This window comes from Furipterus horrens, unplaced genomic scaffold (assembly GCF_987537825.1).
Source record: "Furipterus horrens unplaced genomic scaffold, mFurHor1.1.pri manual_scaffold_17, whole genome shotgun sequence".
NCBI lineage: Eukaryota > Metazoa > Chordata > Mammalia > Chiroptera > Furipteridae > Furipterus > Furipterus horrens.
The window spans coordinates 59,220,523-59,240,185 of record NW_028327187.1 but is presented as its reverse complement, the minus strand read 5'-3'; positions in this window follow the sequence as shown (position 1 = coordinate 59,240,185).

Below are 19,663 nucleotides of genomic sequence, written 5' to 3'. Positions count from 1 at the left end.
CAAAATAGCAATTTGGAATATAAGGAAGCAAACAAAAACAAAAACACAAAACTAAACTAAAAAAAAAAAAATTCAGCACAACAAAAAGAAAAAAGAATCCCCCCAAATGATGACAGTATAAGAAACTTCTGGGACAAGTTCAAGCTACCAACATTCACATCATGGGGGTGCCAAAATGAGAAAGAGAGAGCAAGAAATTTAAAACCTATTCGAAAAAATAATCACAGAAATTTTCCCTAACTTGGTAAAGGAAAACAGACATACAAGTCAAGGAAGCACAAAAATTCTCAGACAACAACAACAAAAATCTTAAACTGCTTTTAGTAATCTTATTGTTAATAGCAATATTAGCGTTGTTATTTTGAAATTATTATTGGTTTATTTAGAATAAAACAAAAAGTATGAAGTTATAGTAGTTAGAAACCAGATGGTCAGGGTAAGAGAAAAAACATATAAGTTCAAAATAAAGAAATTAGGTAAAACCTTGTACTATTATTTTCTTATTATTAAATTTGAATTGGAATATTATTAAAACTCATGGTATTTTTCACATAATTTTTTTTAGGTCTATCCACTGAAAAGCACAGAAGCAATGACAACTCACAGCAACAAGTAACTTTAGCATTACCATCCTTACAAATTTTTTTTTAAAAAAACTGAGGTTACCAAAAATGGTAGAGTATGTAATTACAGCGCTCTGCAAAAACAGCTAATAAACTGGCAAACAAGCAAAATCAACTTTTCACAATTTCTGGAACATCAGAATAGCTAATAAGGTGGCAAATCATCAGAATCAATGTTTCATAACTTCTGGAACCTAGTCTAAATCTTACATCAATCAAGGGGAAGCTTAATGAAAAAAAGAAGCTGCTGCAATTGCAGTAAGAAAGGATGTTTGGCATTTGAAATAGCCTGCTTTCTATCCCTCATTCACCAAATTGGTGGCAGCTGTGAAGATGGCAACCCACACTCCTGAGGCAGGATGCTTGTGTTAGAGGAAGCAACATAGACCTTATTCTCAAAGAACTGGGCATGAGTACTTCAACCTGTCTGATGGTTCCTTAAAGGAAGCTTATAGGACTTGTTTGTTTTGCCCAAGTTCAGGTGTTCCCCAGGCTGAGGGAGGTTACAGGGTGGTGTTAGCTGAAAGCATTTCAAGGCAAATGTGTTGGTCACTGCAGCCTGCAACAAAGAATATCAGTTGGGAAAATCAATAAATATACTGAAAAACATGAGAAGAAAGAGTTTGGGAAAGAAGATACATGAAGGATTAAGGGCTTTTAAATATTTTTGGTATACCAAGAGAACAAAGCCAAGGGATCTGAGATGGGGGAGGGCGAGTAAGTGAAAGCTGCACAAACCTCTTCCCAGGACAAAACTGGAATTACAACTCAATTGTAGGGAAGAAATCATCCTGGATAACCAACTGAACACTAGCTGGAGAGAAGCCGTATAACAATGGATAGAGAGAAGAAACCCACTTCACCACAAGGAGACTGGTAGGGAGTGCGGAGGAGGCACAAAAGGCCTGGCTGGGCTCCATGGGTGGCAGCTGAAGTGCTGGAGGGATATTACAGCAGCCTGGGGTTCCACCTGGGAAGTGTGGTGTCTAAAATACAAGCTGGGCTAGCCAGCCTACAGCAACAGTGCTGAGAAAGGAACCCAGATAACATCCAGCTGTGAAAAGCAGTGGGATTTATGTCCACCAGGGAGAAACATCTGGAGATACAGTGAGCCTCTTAAAGAGCCAAGGCACTAAATTTTACTTGTAGTCACTTACCCTGGACTCTGTCAGAGGGAAGGCAGAGTGGACTACAAATGTATGAAGAGAAACTAGGGGTGGTAGCTCTGGAGAGAGAACTGAAGAAACAGCAGCCAGAATTCCTGTACTGAGTCACTCTCCATACTGCAGAGGCCATCTTTCTCAAGAACACTCCTTTCCAAGTGACATCAGCCTGAGGGAAAGCAATAGACCCACCTGCAGGAATTTCTCTGCCCAATCCTGTGGATCTTAAGCCAGGCTGCTGAGGAGCAAGCTGGAAGTTATCTCAGTGAGTAAGTTTAACAACTAAGGCAGATACCTGGGAGCTCTGAGACTTTAACTGACCCTCCTCCAGTTCTGGTTCTGGTAAGCCAGCCATGGTGCACAACCTGATTTTTTCTGTACACAAATAGGCCCAGCAGAAGGGACGACAAGCTGTAGATCATTGATAGCTCTAAACAGGTTGCTCAGGGCCAGTCACTGAGCAACACTGAGCAGTGTCTCTGACACGGGGCTGCACCAGAATCTTTGCAGATCTACTTAATACATAGAAACAAACACAAAAAGGCAGCCAAAGTGGGAAGACAAAGAAACAGGTTCCAAATGAAAGAACAAGAGAATCCTCCAATAGAAGAGCTCAATGAATGGAGGCAAGCAATTTATCAGAGAGAGTTTAGAGTAATAATTATAAGGATACTCAACAGCATGAAAAAAGACATAGAACAAATAAAAAAGGACCAGTCAGAAATAAAGAATGCAATATCTGAAATAATACATTGGAAGGAATAAGCAGTAGGTTAGATGAAACAGAGGATTGAATCAGCGATTTGGAAAATGAGGTAGAAGAAAACACCCAATCGGAGTAGAAAAAAAAAGAATTAAAAAGAATGACAAGAGCTTAAGAAACCTTTGGGACAACAGGAAACATAGCTACATATACATCATGGGAATACCAGGAGAAGAGAGTCAGCAAGGAATTAAGAACTTATTTGAAAAAATGACCCAAAACTTCCCTAGTCTAGTGAATGAAGAAGAACCATAAGTTCAGGAAGTGCAGAGACCCAAACACCATGGACACATAGAGGCCAACCCCAGGATGCATCATAATTAAAATGCAAAGCTTAAAAATAAGGAGAGAATCTTAAAAGCCACAAGAGAAAAGCAGGTAGTTACCTACAAGGGAGCTCCTATTAGACTCATCTGACTTCTCAACAAAAACATTACAGGCCAGAAGGGATTGGCATGAAATATTCAAGGTAATGGAAAGCAAGGACCTACAGCCAAGACTACTTTTCTTCATTTAAAATTGAAGGAAAAATAAGAACTTCCCAGACAAGGAAAAGCTAAAGGAGTTTATGAATACTAAACCAGTACTGAAACAAATGTTAAAAGGCTTGCTTTAAGTAGAAGAAGAAGAAAAAGAAAACCCGAGGAAAATAGTTTAAAAATAAAATGGCAATAAATATGTATCTATCAATAATCAACTTAAATGTAAAATGGCTTAAAGCTCCAAACAAAAGACATAAAGTAGCTGAATGGATAAGAAAACAAGACCCATATTATGCTGTCTTCAAGAGAACCAACTCGGATCAAAAGATACACACAGACTAAAAGTAAAGAGGTGGAAAATGGTATTTCATACAAATGGAAAAGCAAAAAGCTGAGGTAGCAATATCTGACAAAATAGACTTTAAAACCAAGGCTATAGTAAGAGACAAGGAAAGACATTACATAATGATAAAGGGAACAATCCAACATGAGGATATAACCCTAGTAAACATTTATGCACCCAACAGAAGAGCACCTAAATATATAAAGCAAATCTTGATGGAAATAAAAGGAGAGATTGACAGAAATACAGTTATAGTTGGGGATTTTAACACCCCATTGACTTCAATGGATAGATCTTCCAGACAAAAATTCAACAAGGAGACAGTGACCTTGAGCAATACGCTGGATCAAATGGATTTAATTGATACCTTCAGAACACTTCATCCCCAAACAGCAGAATATATATACTTTTCAAGTGCACATAGAAAATTTTCTAGGATAGCCCATATGTTAGTATACAAAACAGGTCCCAATAAGTTTAAGAAGATTGAACTCATATCAAGCATTTTCTCTGATTACAATGCTATGAAACTAATAATCACAAGAACACTGAAAAATAGACAAAGACATGGAAGCTAGAAAATATTCTACTAAACAATGAATGGGTCAAAATGACATCAGTGAAGGATCAAAAGATACCTTGAAACAAATGAAAATGAGAATACAACAAACCAAACTCTGTTGAACAGAGGGAAAGCAATTGTAAGAGGGAAATTCAGAGTATTAGAAGCCTATCTCAAAAATCAAGAAAAAGCTCAAATAACAATCTAACTTCACACTAAAGGAACTTGGAAAAGAACATCAAATGAAGCCCAAAGTGAGCAGAATGAAAGAAATAATAAAGATCAGAGTAGAAATAAATGAAATAGAGTCTAAAAAAAGATTCAAAAGATCAATGAATCAAAGAACTGGTTCTTTGAAGAGATAAACAAAATTGAGAAATCTTTAACCAGACTCAACAAGAAAAGATGATAAAGGACTCAAATAACTAAAATTAGAAATAAAAGAGTAGAAATAACAACTCATACCAAAGAGATACAAATGATTGTAAGAAAATATTATGAATAACTATATGCCAATAAATTGGACAATCTAGATAGAATAGATAAATTCCTGGAGACATACATTTTTCCAAAGCTAAATCAGGAAGAATCAGAAAATCTAAATATATGGATGATACCTAGTGAAATTGAGGCAGTATTTTAAAGAAAATTCGCAACAACAATAACTGTTTACTGGATGGCTTTACAGGTGAATTCTAGCAGACATTCTGAGAAAAACTAACACCTCTTCTCAAACTATTTCAGAAAATTCAAAAGGAGGGAACACTCCCAAGCTCATTTTATGAGGCTAGCATTATCCTAATTCCAAAACAAGATAAAGACACAGCAAAGAAGGAAAATAATAGTCCAATATCCTTGATGAACACAGATGCTTAAACCCTCAACAAAATATTAGCAAACTGAATATAGCAATGCATCAAAATGATCATACACCACCGTCAGGTGGAATTTATTCTAGGAATGCAAGTTTGGTGCAACATTCACAAATCAATAAATGTAATTCACCACATAAACAAAATGAAAGATAAAAACCACATGGTCATAGCAATAAATGCAAAAAAAAGCATTTGATAAAAGTCAGCAAGACATATGGTAAAAACTCTCAGCAAAGTGAGAATAGAGGGAACATACCAAAACATAATAAAGGCCATATATAACAAACCCACTACCAGAATCACACTAAAAAGGCAAAAGCTACCAATGTTCCCTTCAGGATCAGGAACAAGACAGGGATGTCTGCTTTCACTTTTCATATTCAACACAGTACTGGAAGTCCTAGCCATAGCAATCAGACAAGAAGAAAAAATAAGAGGCATCCAAATTGGAAAGGAAGAAGTAAAACTGTCCTTATTGCAGTTGACATGATACTGTATAGAAAGCTACAAAGATTCCACCATGAAACTACTAAAGCTGATAAGTTAATTCAACAAAATAGCAAGATGCGCAATTAATATCCAGAAATCAGTTGCATCTTTATATGTCAATAATGAAATAACAGAAAGAGAAATTAAGAAAACAATCACATTCACTATTGCTTCAAAAAGAATAAAATATGTAGGAACTAATCTAACCAAGAATGTAAAAGACCTGTACTAAGAAAACTACATAGCACTGAAGAAACAAATTAAGGAAGACACAAATAAATGGAAGCAGGATCATGGTGGGAAAAAATCAACACCATTAAAATATCCATACTACCCAAAGCAATCTATAGATTCAATTCAATCCCTATTAAAATACCAGTGACATGTTTCACAGACCTAGAACAAATACTTCAAAAATTTATATAAAACCGGAGATCCAAGATGGCGGAGGAGTAAGTGGAAGCTACACTAACCACCTCCCAGGACCAGTCTAAATCTACAACTTAATTTTGGAGAAATCATCTGGAATAACCAAACGAACACTAGCTGGAAAGAAGTCTTATAGCCACAGAGAGACAGAAAAGGCCGCTACATCACAATGTGACTGGTAGGGAGTGTGGAGATGCGGAAAGGCTGGCTGGGCTCCCATGGGTGGCATCTAAAGGGACTGAGAAACAGCTCAGCGGCTGGGGGTTCCCCTGAGAAGGGCAAGGTCTAACCCCCCAGCTGGGCTTTCCAGCCTACAGCAACAGAGTGGAAAGTAAAATAGTATCCAGCTGTGAAAAGCAAAAAGCCACAGGGTTTCTTGCTAGCCAGAGAGAAACAGCGGGAGAAAAAGAGCTCTTAAGTGGATCACATACAAAAGTATTTTGGCCCCCACTTACGCTTGGCTCAAGCAGAGGGAAGGCAGAGAGGACTGAAGACACTTGGGGAAAGTTTGGCACGGTGGCTTTGAAGGGAGAACTGGGGGAGCAGCCGACTGGGTCCCACTGCTAACTCATCTCCAGTATGGCAGGCAGACCATTCCCCTCCAAGTGCCATCAGCCTGAGGAAAAACAAAAGCCCTGCCTACAGGAATTAAGCTGCCACATCCACGGTCCTTAAGCCTGATGGCTACTCACAGACTGAATAGATTAACAACTAAAGAAGACAGACAAAGGCAGTAGATCCCTGGAAGTCTCCAACAGGCTGCCTAGGGCCAGACTGGTACATGATCTGACACAGCCAGAGGCAGATCCAGGAAGTGCAGATCATTCTAAGAAGCACCAACAAACAATAGGAGTCACAAAAATGGGCAGACAGGGAAACAACCCCCCATTGAAAGGAAAGATAGAATCTCCAGAAAGAGTGCTAAATGAAATAGAGGGGAGCGAACTATCAGATATGGAATTCAAAACATGGGTTATGGAGAAGCTGAATGACCTCAGCAGAAACTACAAAGAACTCCAGGGAAACTACAAGGAACTCCAGGAAAACTACAAGAAACTTACTGAGAATTACACCAGCATGAAAAAGGACATAGAAGCTATCAATAAGAGCCAGGAGGAAATGAAGAATACGATCTCTGAATTGAAGAACACAGTAGAAGGAATTAAAAGCAGACTAGAGGAAGCAGAAGATCGGATCAGCGAGCTGGAGGACAATGTACACAAAAACGCCCAGACAGTGCAACAAAATGAAAAAAAACTGAACAAGACTGAAGAGGTTCTAAGACAGTTGCAGGACAACATGAAACGTAATAATATTCGTATCATAGGGATTCCAGAAGGAGAAGAAGAAAAGCAAGTGATAGAAAATTTCTTTGAAAAACTAATGACAGAAAACTTCCCTAACAGGAGGAGAGAAAGAGTCACGCAAGTCCGGGAAGTACAGAGGGTCCAAATGAAGATGAATCCCAACAGGCCCAGTTCAAGACACATTATAATTAAAATGGCAACATTCAAAGACAAAGAGAGAATTCTAAAAGCAGCAAGAGAGAAACAACTAATAACATACAAGGGAGTTCCGATAAGGCTATCATCAGATTTCTCAGCAGAAACACTACAAGCCAGAAGGGAATGGCAAAAAATATTCCAAGCAATGAAAAACAAAGGCCTACGACCAAAAATACTCTACCCAGCAAAGCTCTAATTCAAAATAGAAGGTGAAATAAGGAGTTTCCAAGACAAAAGAAGGCTAAAAGACTACATCTCCACCAAACCAGTATTGCAAGAGATGCTAAAGGGCCTGCTTTAAGAAGATAAATAAACAGAGAAAGACAGAGAGGAACATGAGTACAAAGGGGGAAAATGACAATGAATAAGTACTTATCGGTAATAACCTTAAATGGAAATGCACTAAATGCTCCAATCAAAAGACATAGGGTAGCTGAATGGATTAGAAAGAATGACCCACATATATGTTGTCTACAAGAGACATACCTTAGAACAAAGGATCTACACAGACTGAAAGTAAAGGGATGGAAAAAAGTATTTCAAGCAAATGTACATGAAAAAAAAGCTGGGGTAGCAATACTTATATCAGACAAAACAGATTTCAGAGCAAAGGCCATAAAAAGAGACAAAGAAAAATATTTCATAATACTTAAGGGAAAAGTCCATCAAGAAGATATAACCCTTATAAATATATATGCACCTAACTTAGGAGCACCCAAATATGTAAGAAAAATTGTGAAAGACTCCAAGAAAGATATAGACAGCAACACATTCATAGTAGGGGACTTTAACACACCATTGTCAACAATGGACAGATGTTCAAAGCAAAGAAACACCAAGGATATTGAGGCACTGAACAACACTCTAGATCAAATGGACTTAGTCGATATATATAGAACTTTTCACCCCAAAGAAGCAAAATATACATTCTTCTCAAGTGCACATGGAACATTTTCAAAGATAGACCACATGGTAGGACACAAAACAGGCCTCAACAAATTCAAGAAAATTGAAATTATATCGAGCAACTTCTCAGACCACAATGGCTCAAAATTGGAAATCAACCTCAAGGAAAAAACTCAAAAACATTCAAACTCATGGAGAATGAATAACATGCTATTAAATAATGAATGGGTTAACAATAACATCACAGAAGAAATCAAAAAGTTTCTGGAAACTAATGATAATGAACACACAACAACCCAAAACCTATGGGATACAGCGAAAGCAGTCCTAAGAGGAAAGTTCATAGCAATACATGCCTACCTAAAAAAGATAGAAGAATCTCTAATAAAAAATTTAACCCTACAGCTACAAGAACTAGAGGAAGAACAACAAGCAAAGCCCAGATCAAGTAGAAGGAAGGAAATCATCAAGATCAGAGCACAATTAAATGACAAAGAGACTAAACTAACAATTGAAAAGATCAACAAAAGTAGGAGCTGGTTCTTTGAAAAGATAAACAAAATTGACAAGCCTTTAACCAGGCTCATCAAGAAAAAAAGAGAGAGGACCCAAATAAATAAAATCAGAAACAAAAGAGGAGAAATCACAACCGATACCACAGAAATATAAAGAATTGTAAGAAATTATTATGAACAACTGTATGGCAAGAAATTTGGCAACCTAGGGGAAATGGACAAATTCCTGGAAACTTATAGTCTTCCCAGACTGGATCAAGAAGAAGCAGAAAGCCTGAATAGACCAATAACAACTAGTGAAATTGAAGTAGGAATAAAAAAAAATCCCAGCACACACACAAAAGCGCTGGACCGGATGGCTTCACAGGTGAATTCTACAGAACATTTAGGAAAGAACTAACTCCTATCCTACTCAGACTATTTCAAAAGATCCAAGATGAGGGAAGACTCCCAAACTCGTTCTATGAATCCAGTATAATCCTAATTCCAAAACCAAGTCAAGACACAACAAAGAAAGAAAACTACAGGCCAATATCACTGATGAACATAGATGCTAAAATCCTGAGCAAAATATTGGCAAACCGGATTCAGCAACACATTAAAAAGATCATACACCACGATCAAGTGGGATTCATCCCAGGGATGCAAGGATGGTTTAATATTCGCAAATCAATAAATGTAATACACCACATAAACAAAATGAAAGACAAAAACCACATGATCATATCAATAGATGCCGAAAAAGCATTTGATAAAGTACAACACCCATTTATGATGAAAACTCTCAACAAAATGGAAATAGAGGGAGGATACCTCAACATAATAAAGGCCATATACGAGAAACCTGAAGCCAACATCATACTCATGGACGAAAACTGAGAGCATTCCCCCTGAGGTCAGGAACAAGACAAGGATGTCCACTGTCTCCACTCCTATTCAACATAGTCTTGGAAGTCCTAGCCATGGCAATCAGACAAGAAAGAGAAATAAAAGGCATCCAAATTGGAAAAGAGGAAGTAAAACTGTCATTATTTGCAGATGACATGATAGTGTACATAGAAAACCCTATAGACTCCACAAAAAAACTACTCAACCTAATAAGTGAATTTGGTGAAATAGCAGGGTACAAAGTCAATATTCAGAATTAGAAGGCATTTTTGTATACCAACAATAAAATCTTATAGATAGAAACTGAAAGAAAAATCCCATTTACCACAGCAACAAGAAAAATAAAGTACCTAGGAATAAACTTAACCAAGGAGGTAAAAGACCTGTACTCAGAAAACTACATAACACTGAAGAAAGAAATTAAAGAAGATACAAATAAATGGAACCATATACCATGCTCATGGATGGGAGGAAGTAACATCATTAAAATGTCCATACTACCCAAAGCAATTTAGAGACTCAATGCAATACCTGTTAAAATACCAATGACATTTTTCACAGACCTAGAACACATACTTCAAAAGTTTATATGGAACCAATAAAGAGCCCGCAAAGTCACAGCAATTTTGAGGGAGAAGAACACAGTAGGAGGAATCACAATACCTGATATCAAACTATACTACAAGGCCACTGTGATCAAAACAGTCTGGTACTGGCATAAGAACAGACATGTAGATCAATGGAACAGAATAGAGAGCCCAGAAATAAACCCAGGTCTATATGGTCAACTAATATTTGACAAAGGGGGAACATCAAATGGAGTGAAAAGAGCTTCTTCAACAAATGGTGTTGGGAGAACTGGACAGGGACATGCAAAAAAATGAAACTAGACCATCAACTTACACCATACACCAGAATAAGCTCAAAATGGATCAAAGACGTAAATGTAAGCCGTGATACCATAAAAGTCCTCGAGGAAAAAATACACAGGAAAATTTCAGATATCCGACGTAGCAACATTTTCACTGATATATCTCCTAAGGAAAGGGAAATAAAGGAAAGAATAAACAAATGGGACTACATCAAACTAAGAAGTTTCTACTCAGCTAAAGAAAACATTATCAAGATGAAAAGGGAACCAACCATATGGGAAAATATATTTGCCAATGAAATTTCAGACAAGGGATTGATCTCCAAAATATATAAAAAACTCATACTACTCAACACCAAGAAGACAGACAACCCAATTAAAACATGGTCAAAAGACCTGAACAAACAGTTCTCCAAAGAGGACATACAGAGGGTCCATAGACATAGGAAAGAATGTTCAAAATCACTAGCCATTAGAGAGATGCAAATAAAAACCACAATGAGATACCACCTCACACCAGTCAGAATGGCCATCATCAACAAATCAATAAACAACTTGTGCTGGAGAAGATGCAAAGAAATGGGAACCCTGGTGCATTGCTGGTGGGAATGCAGACTTGTGCAGCCACTATGGAAAAGGGTTTGGAAGTTCCTCAAAAAACTAAAAATGGAACTGCCTTTTGAACTGGCAATTACATTGCTATGCTTATATCCAAAAAATCCTGAAACACCAATTCAAAAGAACCTATGCACCCCTATGTTCATAGCAGCGCTATTTACAATAGCCAAGTACTGGAAACAGCCTAAGTGCCCATTTGTAGATGAGTGGGTTAAAAAACTGGTACATTTACATAATGGAATACTATGCAGCAGAAAGAAAGAACTCCTACCATTTGCGACAACATGGATGGAACTAGAGAGAATTATGCTAAGCAAAATAAGCCAGGCAATGAAAGACAAATACCATATGATATCACCTAATACAGGAAACTAATGAACAACACAAACAAATGAGAAAAATTGAACCAGAGGCATATAAACAAAAAGCAGACTAACAGTGACTAAAGGGGAGATGGGGGAGAGAGAGAAGGGGGGTAAGTAGGGGAAAGGTCTAGTTAAGGAACTAGTATAAATAATTAATAGAAATGGACAACGGGGTGAGGATTGACTCTGGGAGAAAGGGTGGGAGGGCTGAGGGGGAGCAATGGGGAAAAGTGGGACAACTGTAATAGAAAAACAATAATTTTTTTTAAAAATGAAAAAAAAGGTAAAACTATGGAGACAAAGAAAAGATCAGTGGCTGCCAGGAGTTAGGAATGTGGTGTCTTTAAAGAGGTAGTATAAGAGAATTTTGGGGGGTATTGGAATTGTTCTGTGTTCTGATTGTATTGGTGGCTACAGAGATCTATAAATGTGTCAAAATTCATTTATTACCCCAACATGTCAATTTTTCTATAATTTTTGAAGAAGTCTTTAATGATTCCTCATTGCCTATAGATTCAAATTCAGGATCCTTGGCTGATGTATATTAAACCCTCCATGGTTCCCCCACCTCCCAGTATACCTTTCTAACCTCATTTCTCACGGAGAGATGCACACTATACTCCAGCCACACTGTAACTACTTGCTGTTCAGTGAACATACAATGGACCTTGGCACTTCTGTGTTTTTGCTTGTAATATTACCTTTGCTAAAATGCACCCTTATATACCACCAACAGCATTCCTATTATCCTTGAAGGCTTATTTCAAACCCCACATACCCTGTGGACCTCAGATCCTCAGTGAGAATTGAATCTTTCCTCAGTGCTTCCATAGAATTCTGCTTTTATCTCATTGACTGACACTGCTGGGTATATAGGAGAAGCCCAAGCAGAAGCAAACTCCAATGATTATGCAATAAAACCCATAAACCCACTCCGAAATATTCACTTAGCACCAAGGACTTGCATTCCTTCCATTCCTGACTTGACACCCAACACCCTACTGGCTTCCATGTCAGCTTATACCTGTAGACTTTAAAATTGCCCTGTTATTTACCTTCTCATCTTTCAAACCCCAGCTTCAACTTTATTCTCAGTTTAATACGTTCTGGCTTTTCTGCTCTAGTACTGAATTCTTGATGTGGCCCCCTAAGCATAATTCTTCCATGCCACTCCCAGGGACAGTCTAGTTTCATGACATGGCTATGTCTGTTCAATTCCACACTCTTGGCTTGAAGAAAAGGGAGCTCGCCTAGCAGATTTTTGGCAAGAGGAATATCTCTTTAGCAAGTGGGTTAAATAAACTTGGAAAAAATTGAGCCCAAAGTCAAGAAAATGAGTACATGGGGAGCAGAGAAACATAGAAAGCAGGCTAAGCCATAAGCCCTTTGGGGTAAATATTAGTTATAGAAGCCCTTTGCCTATTCCTTTCTGTGTTATATGTGAATGAATTGCCCCATTTAAAAAGCAAAAGATTAGTATAAAATACCCCCTGACTTCAGTACTACCCAGTCCTGACTACAGGATCCAACATCAATGGCAGGCAGCATGGTAGAACAAAAAGAATATGAACTTTGGATCCAGGAAGATCAGGATTTAAATTCTTGCTCATTTCCTTAATAGTTGTGTGACCTTGGGCAATTCAGTCTCAGCTTTAGCTTCATCATTTGAGAAATGGAGATAGATAGCATCTACCTCTGAGAATCATTGTGATGCTGAAGTGAAAGAACATAAGTAATTTAACATGGACCTTGGTATCTCATAAGCACTCAATAGATGATAAGTCTCCTTACTTGAAGGGCATCTGTCATAATTTGACTTATATTTCTAGTTAGTTATATGCAGTACATGTCTCCCTCTCTAACCAGATCTTAAACTTGTTGAGGGCAGACATTTTGTGAATCATTTTCACATATATTTACTTTAATTTAATTTTTAAGTGCATTTTATTGATTATGTTGTTACAGTAGTTCCATTTTTTCCCTTTGCCCCCCTCTGCCCAGTACACCCTTCCCTCCAGCATTCCCGCCCCACTTAGTTCATTTCCATGGGTCGTGCATATAAGTTCTTTGGCTTCGCTCTTTCCTATGTTATTCTTTACTCCCCCTGTCTATTTTGTACCAACCAATTATGCTTCTTAATTCTTGCACCATTTCTGCATTTCTCCCCTTCCCCCTCCCAGCTGATAACCCTTCAAATGATCCCCATACTTATGATTCTGTTCCTATTCTGGTTTGCTTAGTTGGATTTTGTTTTTATTTTTTAGATTCTGTTGTTGATACTTGTGAGTTTGTGTCATTTTAATGTTCATAATTTTGATCTTCTTTTTCTTAAGCAAATCCCTTTGAAATTTCATACAATAATGGCTTGGTGGTGATGAACTCCTTTAGCTTTACCTCATCTGGGAAGCACTTTCTCTGCCCTTCCATTCTAAATGGTAGCTTTGCTGCATAGAGTAATCTTGGTTGTAAGTCCTTTCTTTTCATCACCTTGAATACTGTTTGCCAGCCCTTTCTTGCTTGGGTTTTCTATGTATACTATCATGTCATCTGCAAATAATGCCAATTTTACTTCTTGTTTTCCAATTATGATGCCTTTTACTTATTTTTTCTTGTCTGAGTACTGTGGCTACAACTCTCAAAACTATGTGGAATAGAAGTAGAAAGAGTGGAATCTTTGTCTTGTTTCTGATCTTAGGGGGAAAGATTTCAGTTTGTTCCCATTGAATATGATGTTGGCTTCAGGTTTCTCATACATGGCCTTTATTATATTGAAGTATGCACCCTCTATTCCCACTTTGCTGAGTGTTTTTATAAAAAATGGGTGTTGTACTTCATCAAGTGATTTTTCAGCATCTATTGATATGATGTGATGTTTGTCTTTCATTTTGTTTATGTGGTGCATTATCTTTATTGATGACGGAGTCAATACAGCTTGGCTTCAGGTGCGCCGCAGGAGTTGCCGGTGTTGACTACAACGTCAAACCGCCTTAGGGACTCCGGCTCCGGATTTTCTGTCGGGGTTTACTCCCTTAGCCTTTCCCCTGAAGAGGTATGCCGCAAGGCAGCGGAGGTTTTTTGGAGTCAGAGTTTTCCTTCTCTGATGTGCCCTGACTCAGCGACACTTAGCTCGCAGGCCGACGCTCAATCCACTGAGCCAAACCAGCCAGGGGTATATCTAGTATAATTATACTATATCCAATTATACCCATCAAAATGGAAACCTGCATGTTAACAGTCTGTAGGTTTCTGTTTTGTATACCTGTGGGGAATCATAAACGCACAAAACCAAGAGGAAGAGACAGTTTACAAGTTGCTTCCAAGGCTTACCCGCCCCCATCTGCCATTTAGAACTAAGCTCTAGGCTCTCCAACCAGAGAAAAGGTTCCTGTAATTTCAAAGGCTGGTCGAGTAATTAAAAGGAGATATCTTCCACAGAGCATTACATGTGAAGGTGTGCTGATGACTAAACCTGAGGCATAGGAGGAGTGTTGTGTATTTGTCCACAGCTCCTACGTAAACAAGGCAATCTTTACCTGTGCCAAGTGCCGCTGGTCAGGACTAGAACATCATGCCAAGGGTACCAAAGGCATTTTCAGAGAGACTGTGTGCCGTTTTCCCTCAAGAATATTATACATCCTTGCCTACCTTGAATGAATCCCACTTGATTGTGTTGTGTGACCTTTTTAATGTGTTGCTGGATCTGGTGTGCCAATATTTTCTTGAATATTTTAGCATCTATGTTCATCAGCAATATTGGCCTGTAGTTTTCTTTCCTTCTTGTGTCTTGATCTGGTTTTGGAATTATGGCTTCATAGAAAGAGTTTGGGAATCTTCCCTCTTCTTGGATTTTTGGTAGTAGTTTGAGGATAGGAGTTAGTTTTTCCTTAAAGTTTGGTAAAATTCACCTCTGAGTCTATCCAACCCAAGGATTTTGTGTGCCGGGAGTTTTTTTGACTACTGCTTCAATTTCACTAGTTGTTATTGGTTTATTTAGGATTTCTGCTTCTTCTTGATTCAGTGTTGGAAGATTATATGTTTCCGGAAATTTGTCCATTTCATCCAGGTTTTCATATTTGTTGTCATATAGTTGTTCATAGTGATTTCTTAAAATTCTTTGTATTTCTGTGGTACTGGTTGTGATTTCTTCTCTTTCATTTCTGATTTTATTTATCTGGGTTCTCTCTCTTATTTTTTTTTAATGAATTTAGTTAAAGGCTTGTCAATTTTGTTTATCTTTTCAAAGAACCAGATCCTGGATTTATGATCTTTTGAATTTTTTGTTTAGTTTCTATGTCATTTAATTCTGCTCTGATCTTGATTATTTGCTTCCTTCTACTCTGGATTTTCCTTATTGTTGTTCCTCTAGATCTTGTAGATGTAGGGATAGGTTGTTTATTTGGGATTCTTCTGTCCTTTTTAGGCAGGCCTGTTTTGCTATGAACTTCCCTCTCAGGACTGCTTTCGTTGTGTCCCATAGGATTTGGGCTGTTGTGTGTTCATTATCATTTGTTCCCCCAAAATTTTATTTCTTCCCTGATGTCATTGTTAACCCATTTATTATGTAATGGCATGTTATTCATTCTCCATGAATAGAATGTTTTTTAAATTTTTTTCCTTGAGATTGATTTCCAGTTTCAAGTCATTTTGAGCTGAGGAGATCTTTGATATCACTTTAATTTTATTGAATTTGTTGGTGCTTGTTTTGTGTCTTATCATGTCATCTATCTTTGAGAATGTTCCATGTGCTTTTGAAAATAATATGTACTTTGATTCTTTGGGGTAAAATGTTCTGTATATATCAATTAAGTTCATTTGATCTAAAGTGTTATTCAGTGAGTGCCACAACATCCTTGGTGTTTCTTTCCTTGAAAGAGCTGTCCATTGTTGACAATGGAGTGCTAAAGTCCTCTATTATGAGTGTGTTGTTGATATCCTTCTTGAATTCTCCCCAAAATTTTCTTGTATTTTTTGGTGCTCTTATATTGGGTGCATATATGTTTACCAGGATTATATCTTCTTGATGAATTGTTCCCTTAAGTGTTATGAAATGTCCTTCTTTTTCTTTCTTTATGGACTTTGTTGTGAAATCTATTTTGTGTGATATAAGTATTGCTACCCCAACTTTTTTTTTCATGTACAGTTTTTTAAAATCATTTTTTCCAACACCTCACTTTCAGTCTGTGTAGATTTGTTCTGAGGTGGGTCTCCTGTAGACAGCATATATGTGGGTCATATTTTCTTATCCATTCAGCTACCCTATGTCTTTTGATCAGTGCATTTAATTCATTTACATTTAAGGCTATTATTGATAGGTACTTATTCATTGTAATTTTTTCCCCTTGTACCTGTGTTCCTCTCTGTTTCTCCATCTTCTTAAAGCAGACCCTTTAACATTTCTTGCAATGTGGGTTTGGTGGAGATGTATTCTTTTTGACTTCTTTTTTTCTGAGAAACTCCTTATTTCACGTTACATTTTGCATGAGAGCCTTACTGGGTAGAGTAGTCTCTGTTGAAGGCCTTTGCTTTTCATTGCTTGGACTATTTCTTGCCATTCCTTTCTGGCTTGAAATGTTTCTGTTGAGAAATCAGCTGATAGCCTTATTGGAGCTCCTTTGTATGTTATTAGCTATTTCCCTTTTGCTGTTTTTACGATTCTCTCCTTGTCTTTGAATTTTGCCATTTTAATTATGATGTATCTTGGAGTGGGCCTCTTTGGTTCATCTTGTTTGGGACTCTCAGTGCTTCCTGGACTTTTGTGACTTTTTCTCTCAACAAGTTAGGGAAGTTTTCTGTCATTACTTTTTCAGTCAGGTTTTCTATCCCTTGCTCCTCTTCTTCTCCTTCTGGTATCCCTCTGATACAGATATTATTATGTTTCATGCTGTTCTGCATCTCTCTTAAAACCTCTTCATTCTTTTTCAGTCTTTTCTTTTTTTTTTTCATTTTCTTGCACTGTCTGGAAATGTTTTTCTACGTTGTCCTCCGGCTCATTGATCCAATCCTCTGCTTCATCTTGCTTGCTTTTGATGGCTTCTACTGTGTTCTTCAATTCAGAAATTGTATTCTTCATTTCCTCCTGGCTCTTATTAATAGTTCCTATGTCATTTTTCATGCTGGTGTAGTTCTCAGTAAGTTCCTTTTAGCTTCCCTGGAGTTCTTTATAGTTCCCTTGGAGTTCTTTGTAGTTTTCTTTGAGCTCACTGAGCTCATTAAGCTTTCTTATTACCATTGTTCTGACTTCCATATCTGATAGTTTGCTTTCTTCTATTTCATTTCGCACTCTTTCTGGAGATTCTTTCTTTCCTGTTAATGAAGGTCATTTCTTTGTCTCCCCATTTTAGGGGACTCTTCTTGTTTTTTCTGCTTCTTGGATTGATCTGCTTTGACTCCGTCTTTATGGTGTGACCTTCTGTGGTAGGAGACCTGTGGGATTCAGTGGTGCAGTCTCCTTGATCTCCTGGACTTGATGCTCTTGGGATGTCCTTTATTATCATTTATATGGGTTTTCTGGACATAGTTGGGTTTTTGGTTGTTGTTTTGGTCTATCATGGGTTCTTCCCTTTGACTAGCTGACTGAGAGTCACTCTGCCCACCACATCTTATATACTATTGTAGAGGTGCACTTTTTTTACTTCCTGGATCCACCCCTGGTGACATCAGACCGTGTCCCAGTCTAGGTCAAGGCAGCCTGTTCAAGACTACCAGGGTTCTACTGTCTTTGTACATCTCCTTCAGTTGTTGATCTATTCAATCTGTGATCATCTGTCAGGCTTAAGCACTGCCAAGCATGGCAGGTTAACTTCTACAGGTGGGGCTATTGTTTCACTAAGGCTGATGCCACTTGGAGGGAAGTGGTGTGCCTGAAGTATGGGAGATGAGTCAGCACTGGGACCCCTTCAGCTGCTCCCTCAGTTCTCTCCGCAAAGCCACCACCTCAAACTTTCCTTAAGCATCTCTATTTCACTCTGCTTTCCCTCTGCAGAGCTCAGGGTAAGTGGGTGCCAATGTCTTTTTGTGCACGGTTTCTTTAAGTATCTCTTTGTATCTCCAGCGATCTCGGGCCAGCAAAAAACCCTGTGGTCTTTTCTTTTTCAGAGCTAGATGCTATTTTACTCTTGGTTCTGTTACTGTAGGCAGGGAAGCCCAGATGGGAAACCCCTGGCTGCTGAGATGTTTTTCTGTCCCTTCAGCTGCCGCCTTTGGGAGCCCAATCAGCCCTCTCGTGTCTTCACACTTCCTACCAGTCACATTGTGATGAAGTAGCCTCCCATTGTCATTTTAATGTTCATAGTTTTGATCTTCTTTTTGTTAAATAAATCCCTTTAGTATTTCATATAATAAAGGCTTGGTGGTGATGAACTCCTTTAGCTTTACCTTGTCTGGGAAGCACTTTATCTGCCTTTCCATGACAAATGATTGCTTTGCTGGATAGAGTAATCTAGGTTGTAGGTCCTTGCTTTTCATCACTTTGAATACTCTTGCAGGCCCTTCTTGCCTGCAAAGTTTCTTTTGAGAAATCAGCTGACAGTCTACGGGAACTCCTTTGTAGGTAACTCTCTGCTTTTCTCTTGCTCCTTTTTTGATTCTCTCTTTTTAACCTTTGGCATTTTAATTATGATATATCTTGGTGTGGTCCTCTCTGGGTCCAACTTGTTTGGGACTCTGTGTTTCCTGAGCTTACATGTCTATTTCCTTTCCCTAATTATGGAAGTTTTTAAAAATTATTTTTTCAAATAAGTTTTCAATTTCTTGCTCTTCTTCTCTTTCCGGCATCCTTATGATTCAGATGTGGGCAGTTTTGGAGATATCCCAGAGTCTTCTTATACTCTCCTCATTTCTTTGCATTAGTTTTTCTTCATTTTTGTTCTGGTTGAATGTTTAATTCTTCCTTATGTTCCAAATCATTGATTTGTATCCTGGCTTCCTTCTCTTCATTGTTGGTTCATGTGGATTTTTCTTTATTTCACTTATTGTAGCCTTCATGTCTTCCCTTATGCTTTTGCCATTCCCAGTAAGATCTATCAGCATCATGGTCACCACTGTTTTGAACTCTGCATCCGATAGGTTGGCTATGTCTATTTCTTTTAGTTCTTTTTCTGGGGTCTTATTCTGTTCTTTCACTTGGGCCATATTTCTTTGTCTCCTCAATTCGGCAGTTTCCCTATGTTTATTTCTGTATATTAGGTAGAGCTGCTTTGACTCCCTGTAAAAGGCACCTGTAAATAGTGTGGGACAGAGCCTTAGGTAATCGCCACAGCAGGGCAAC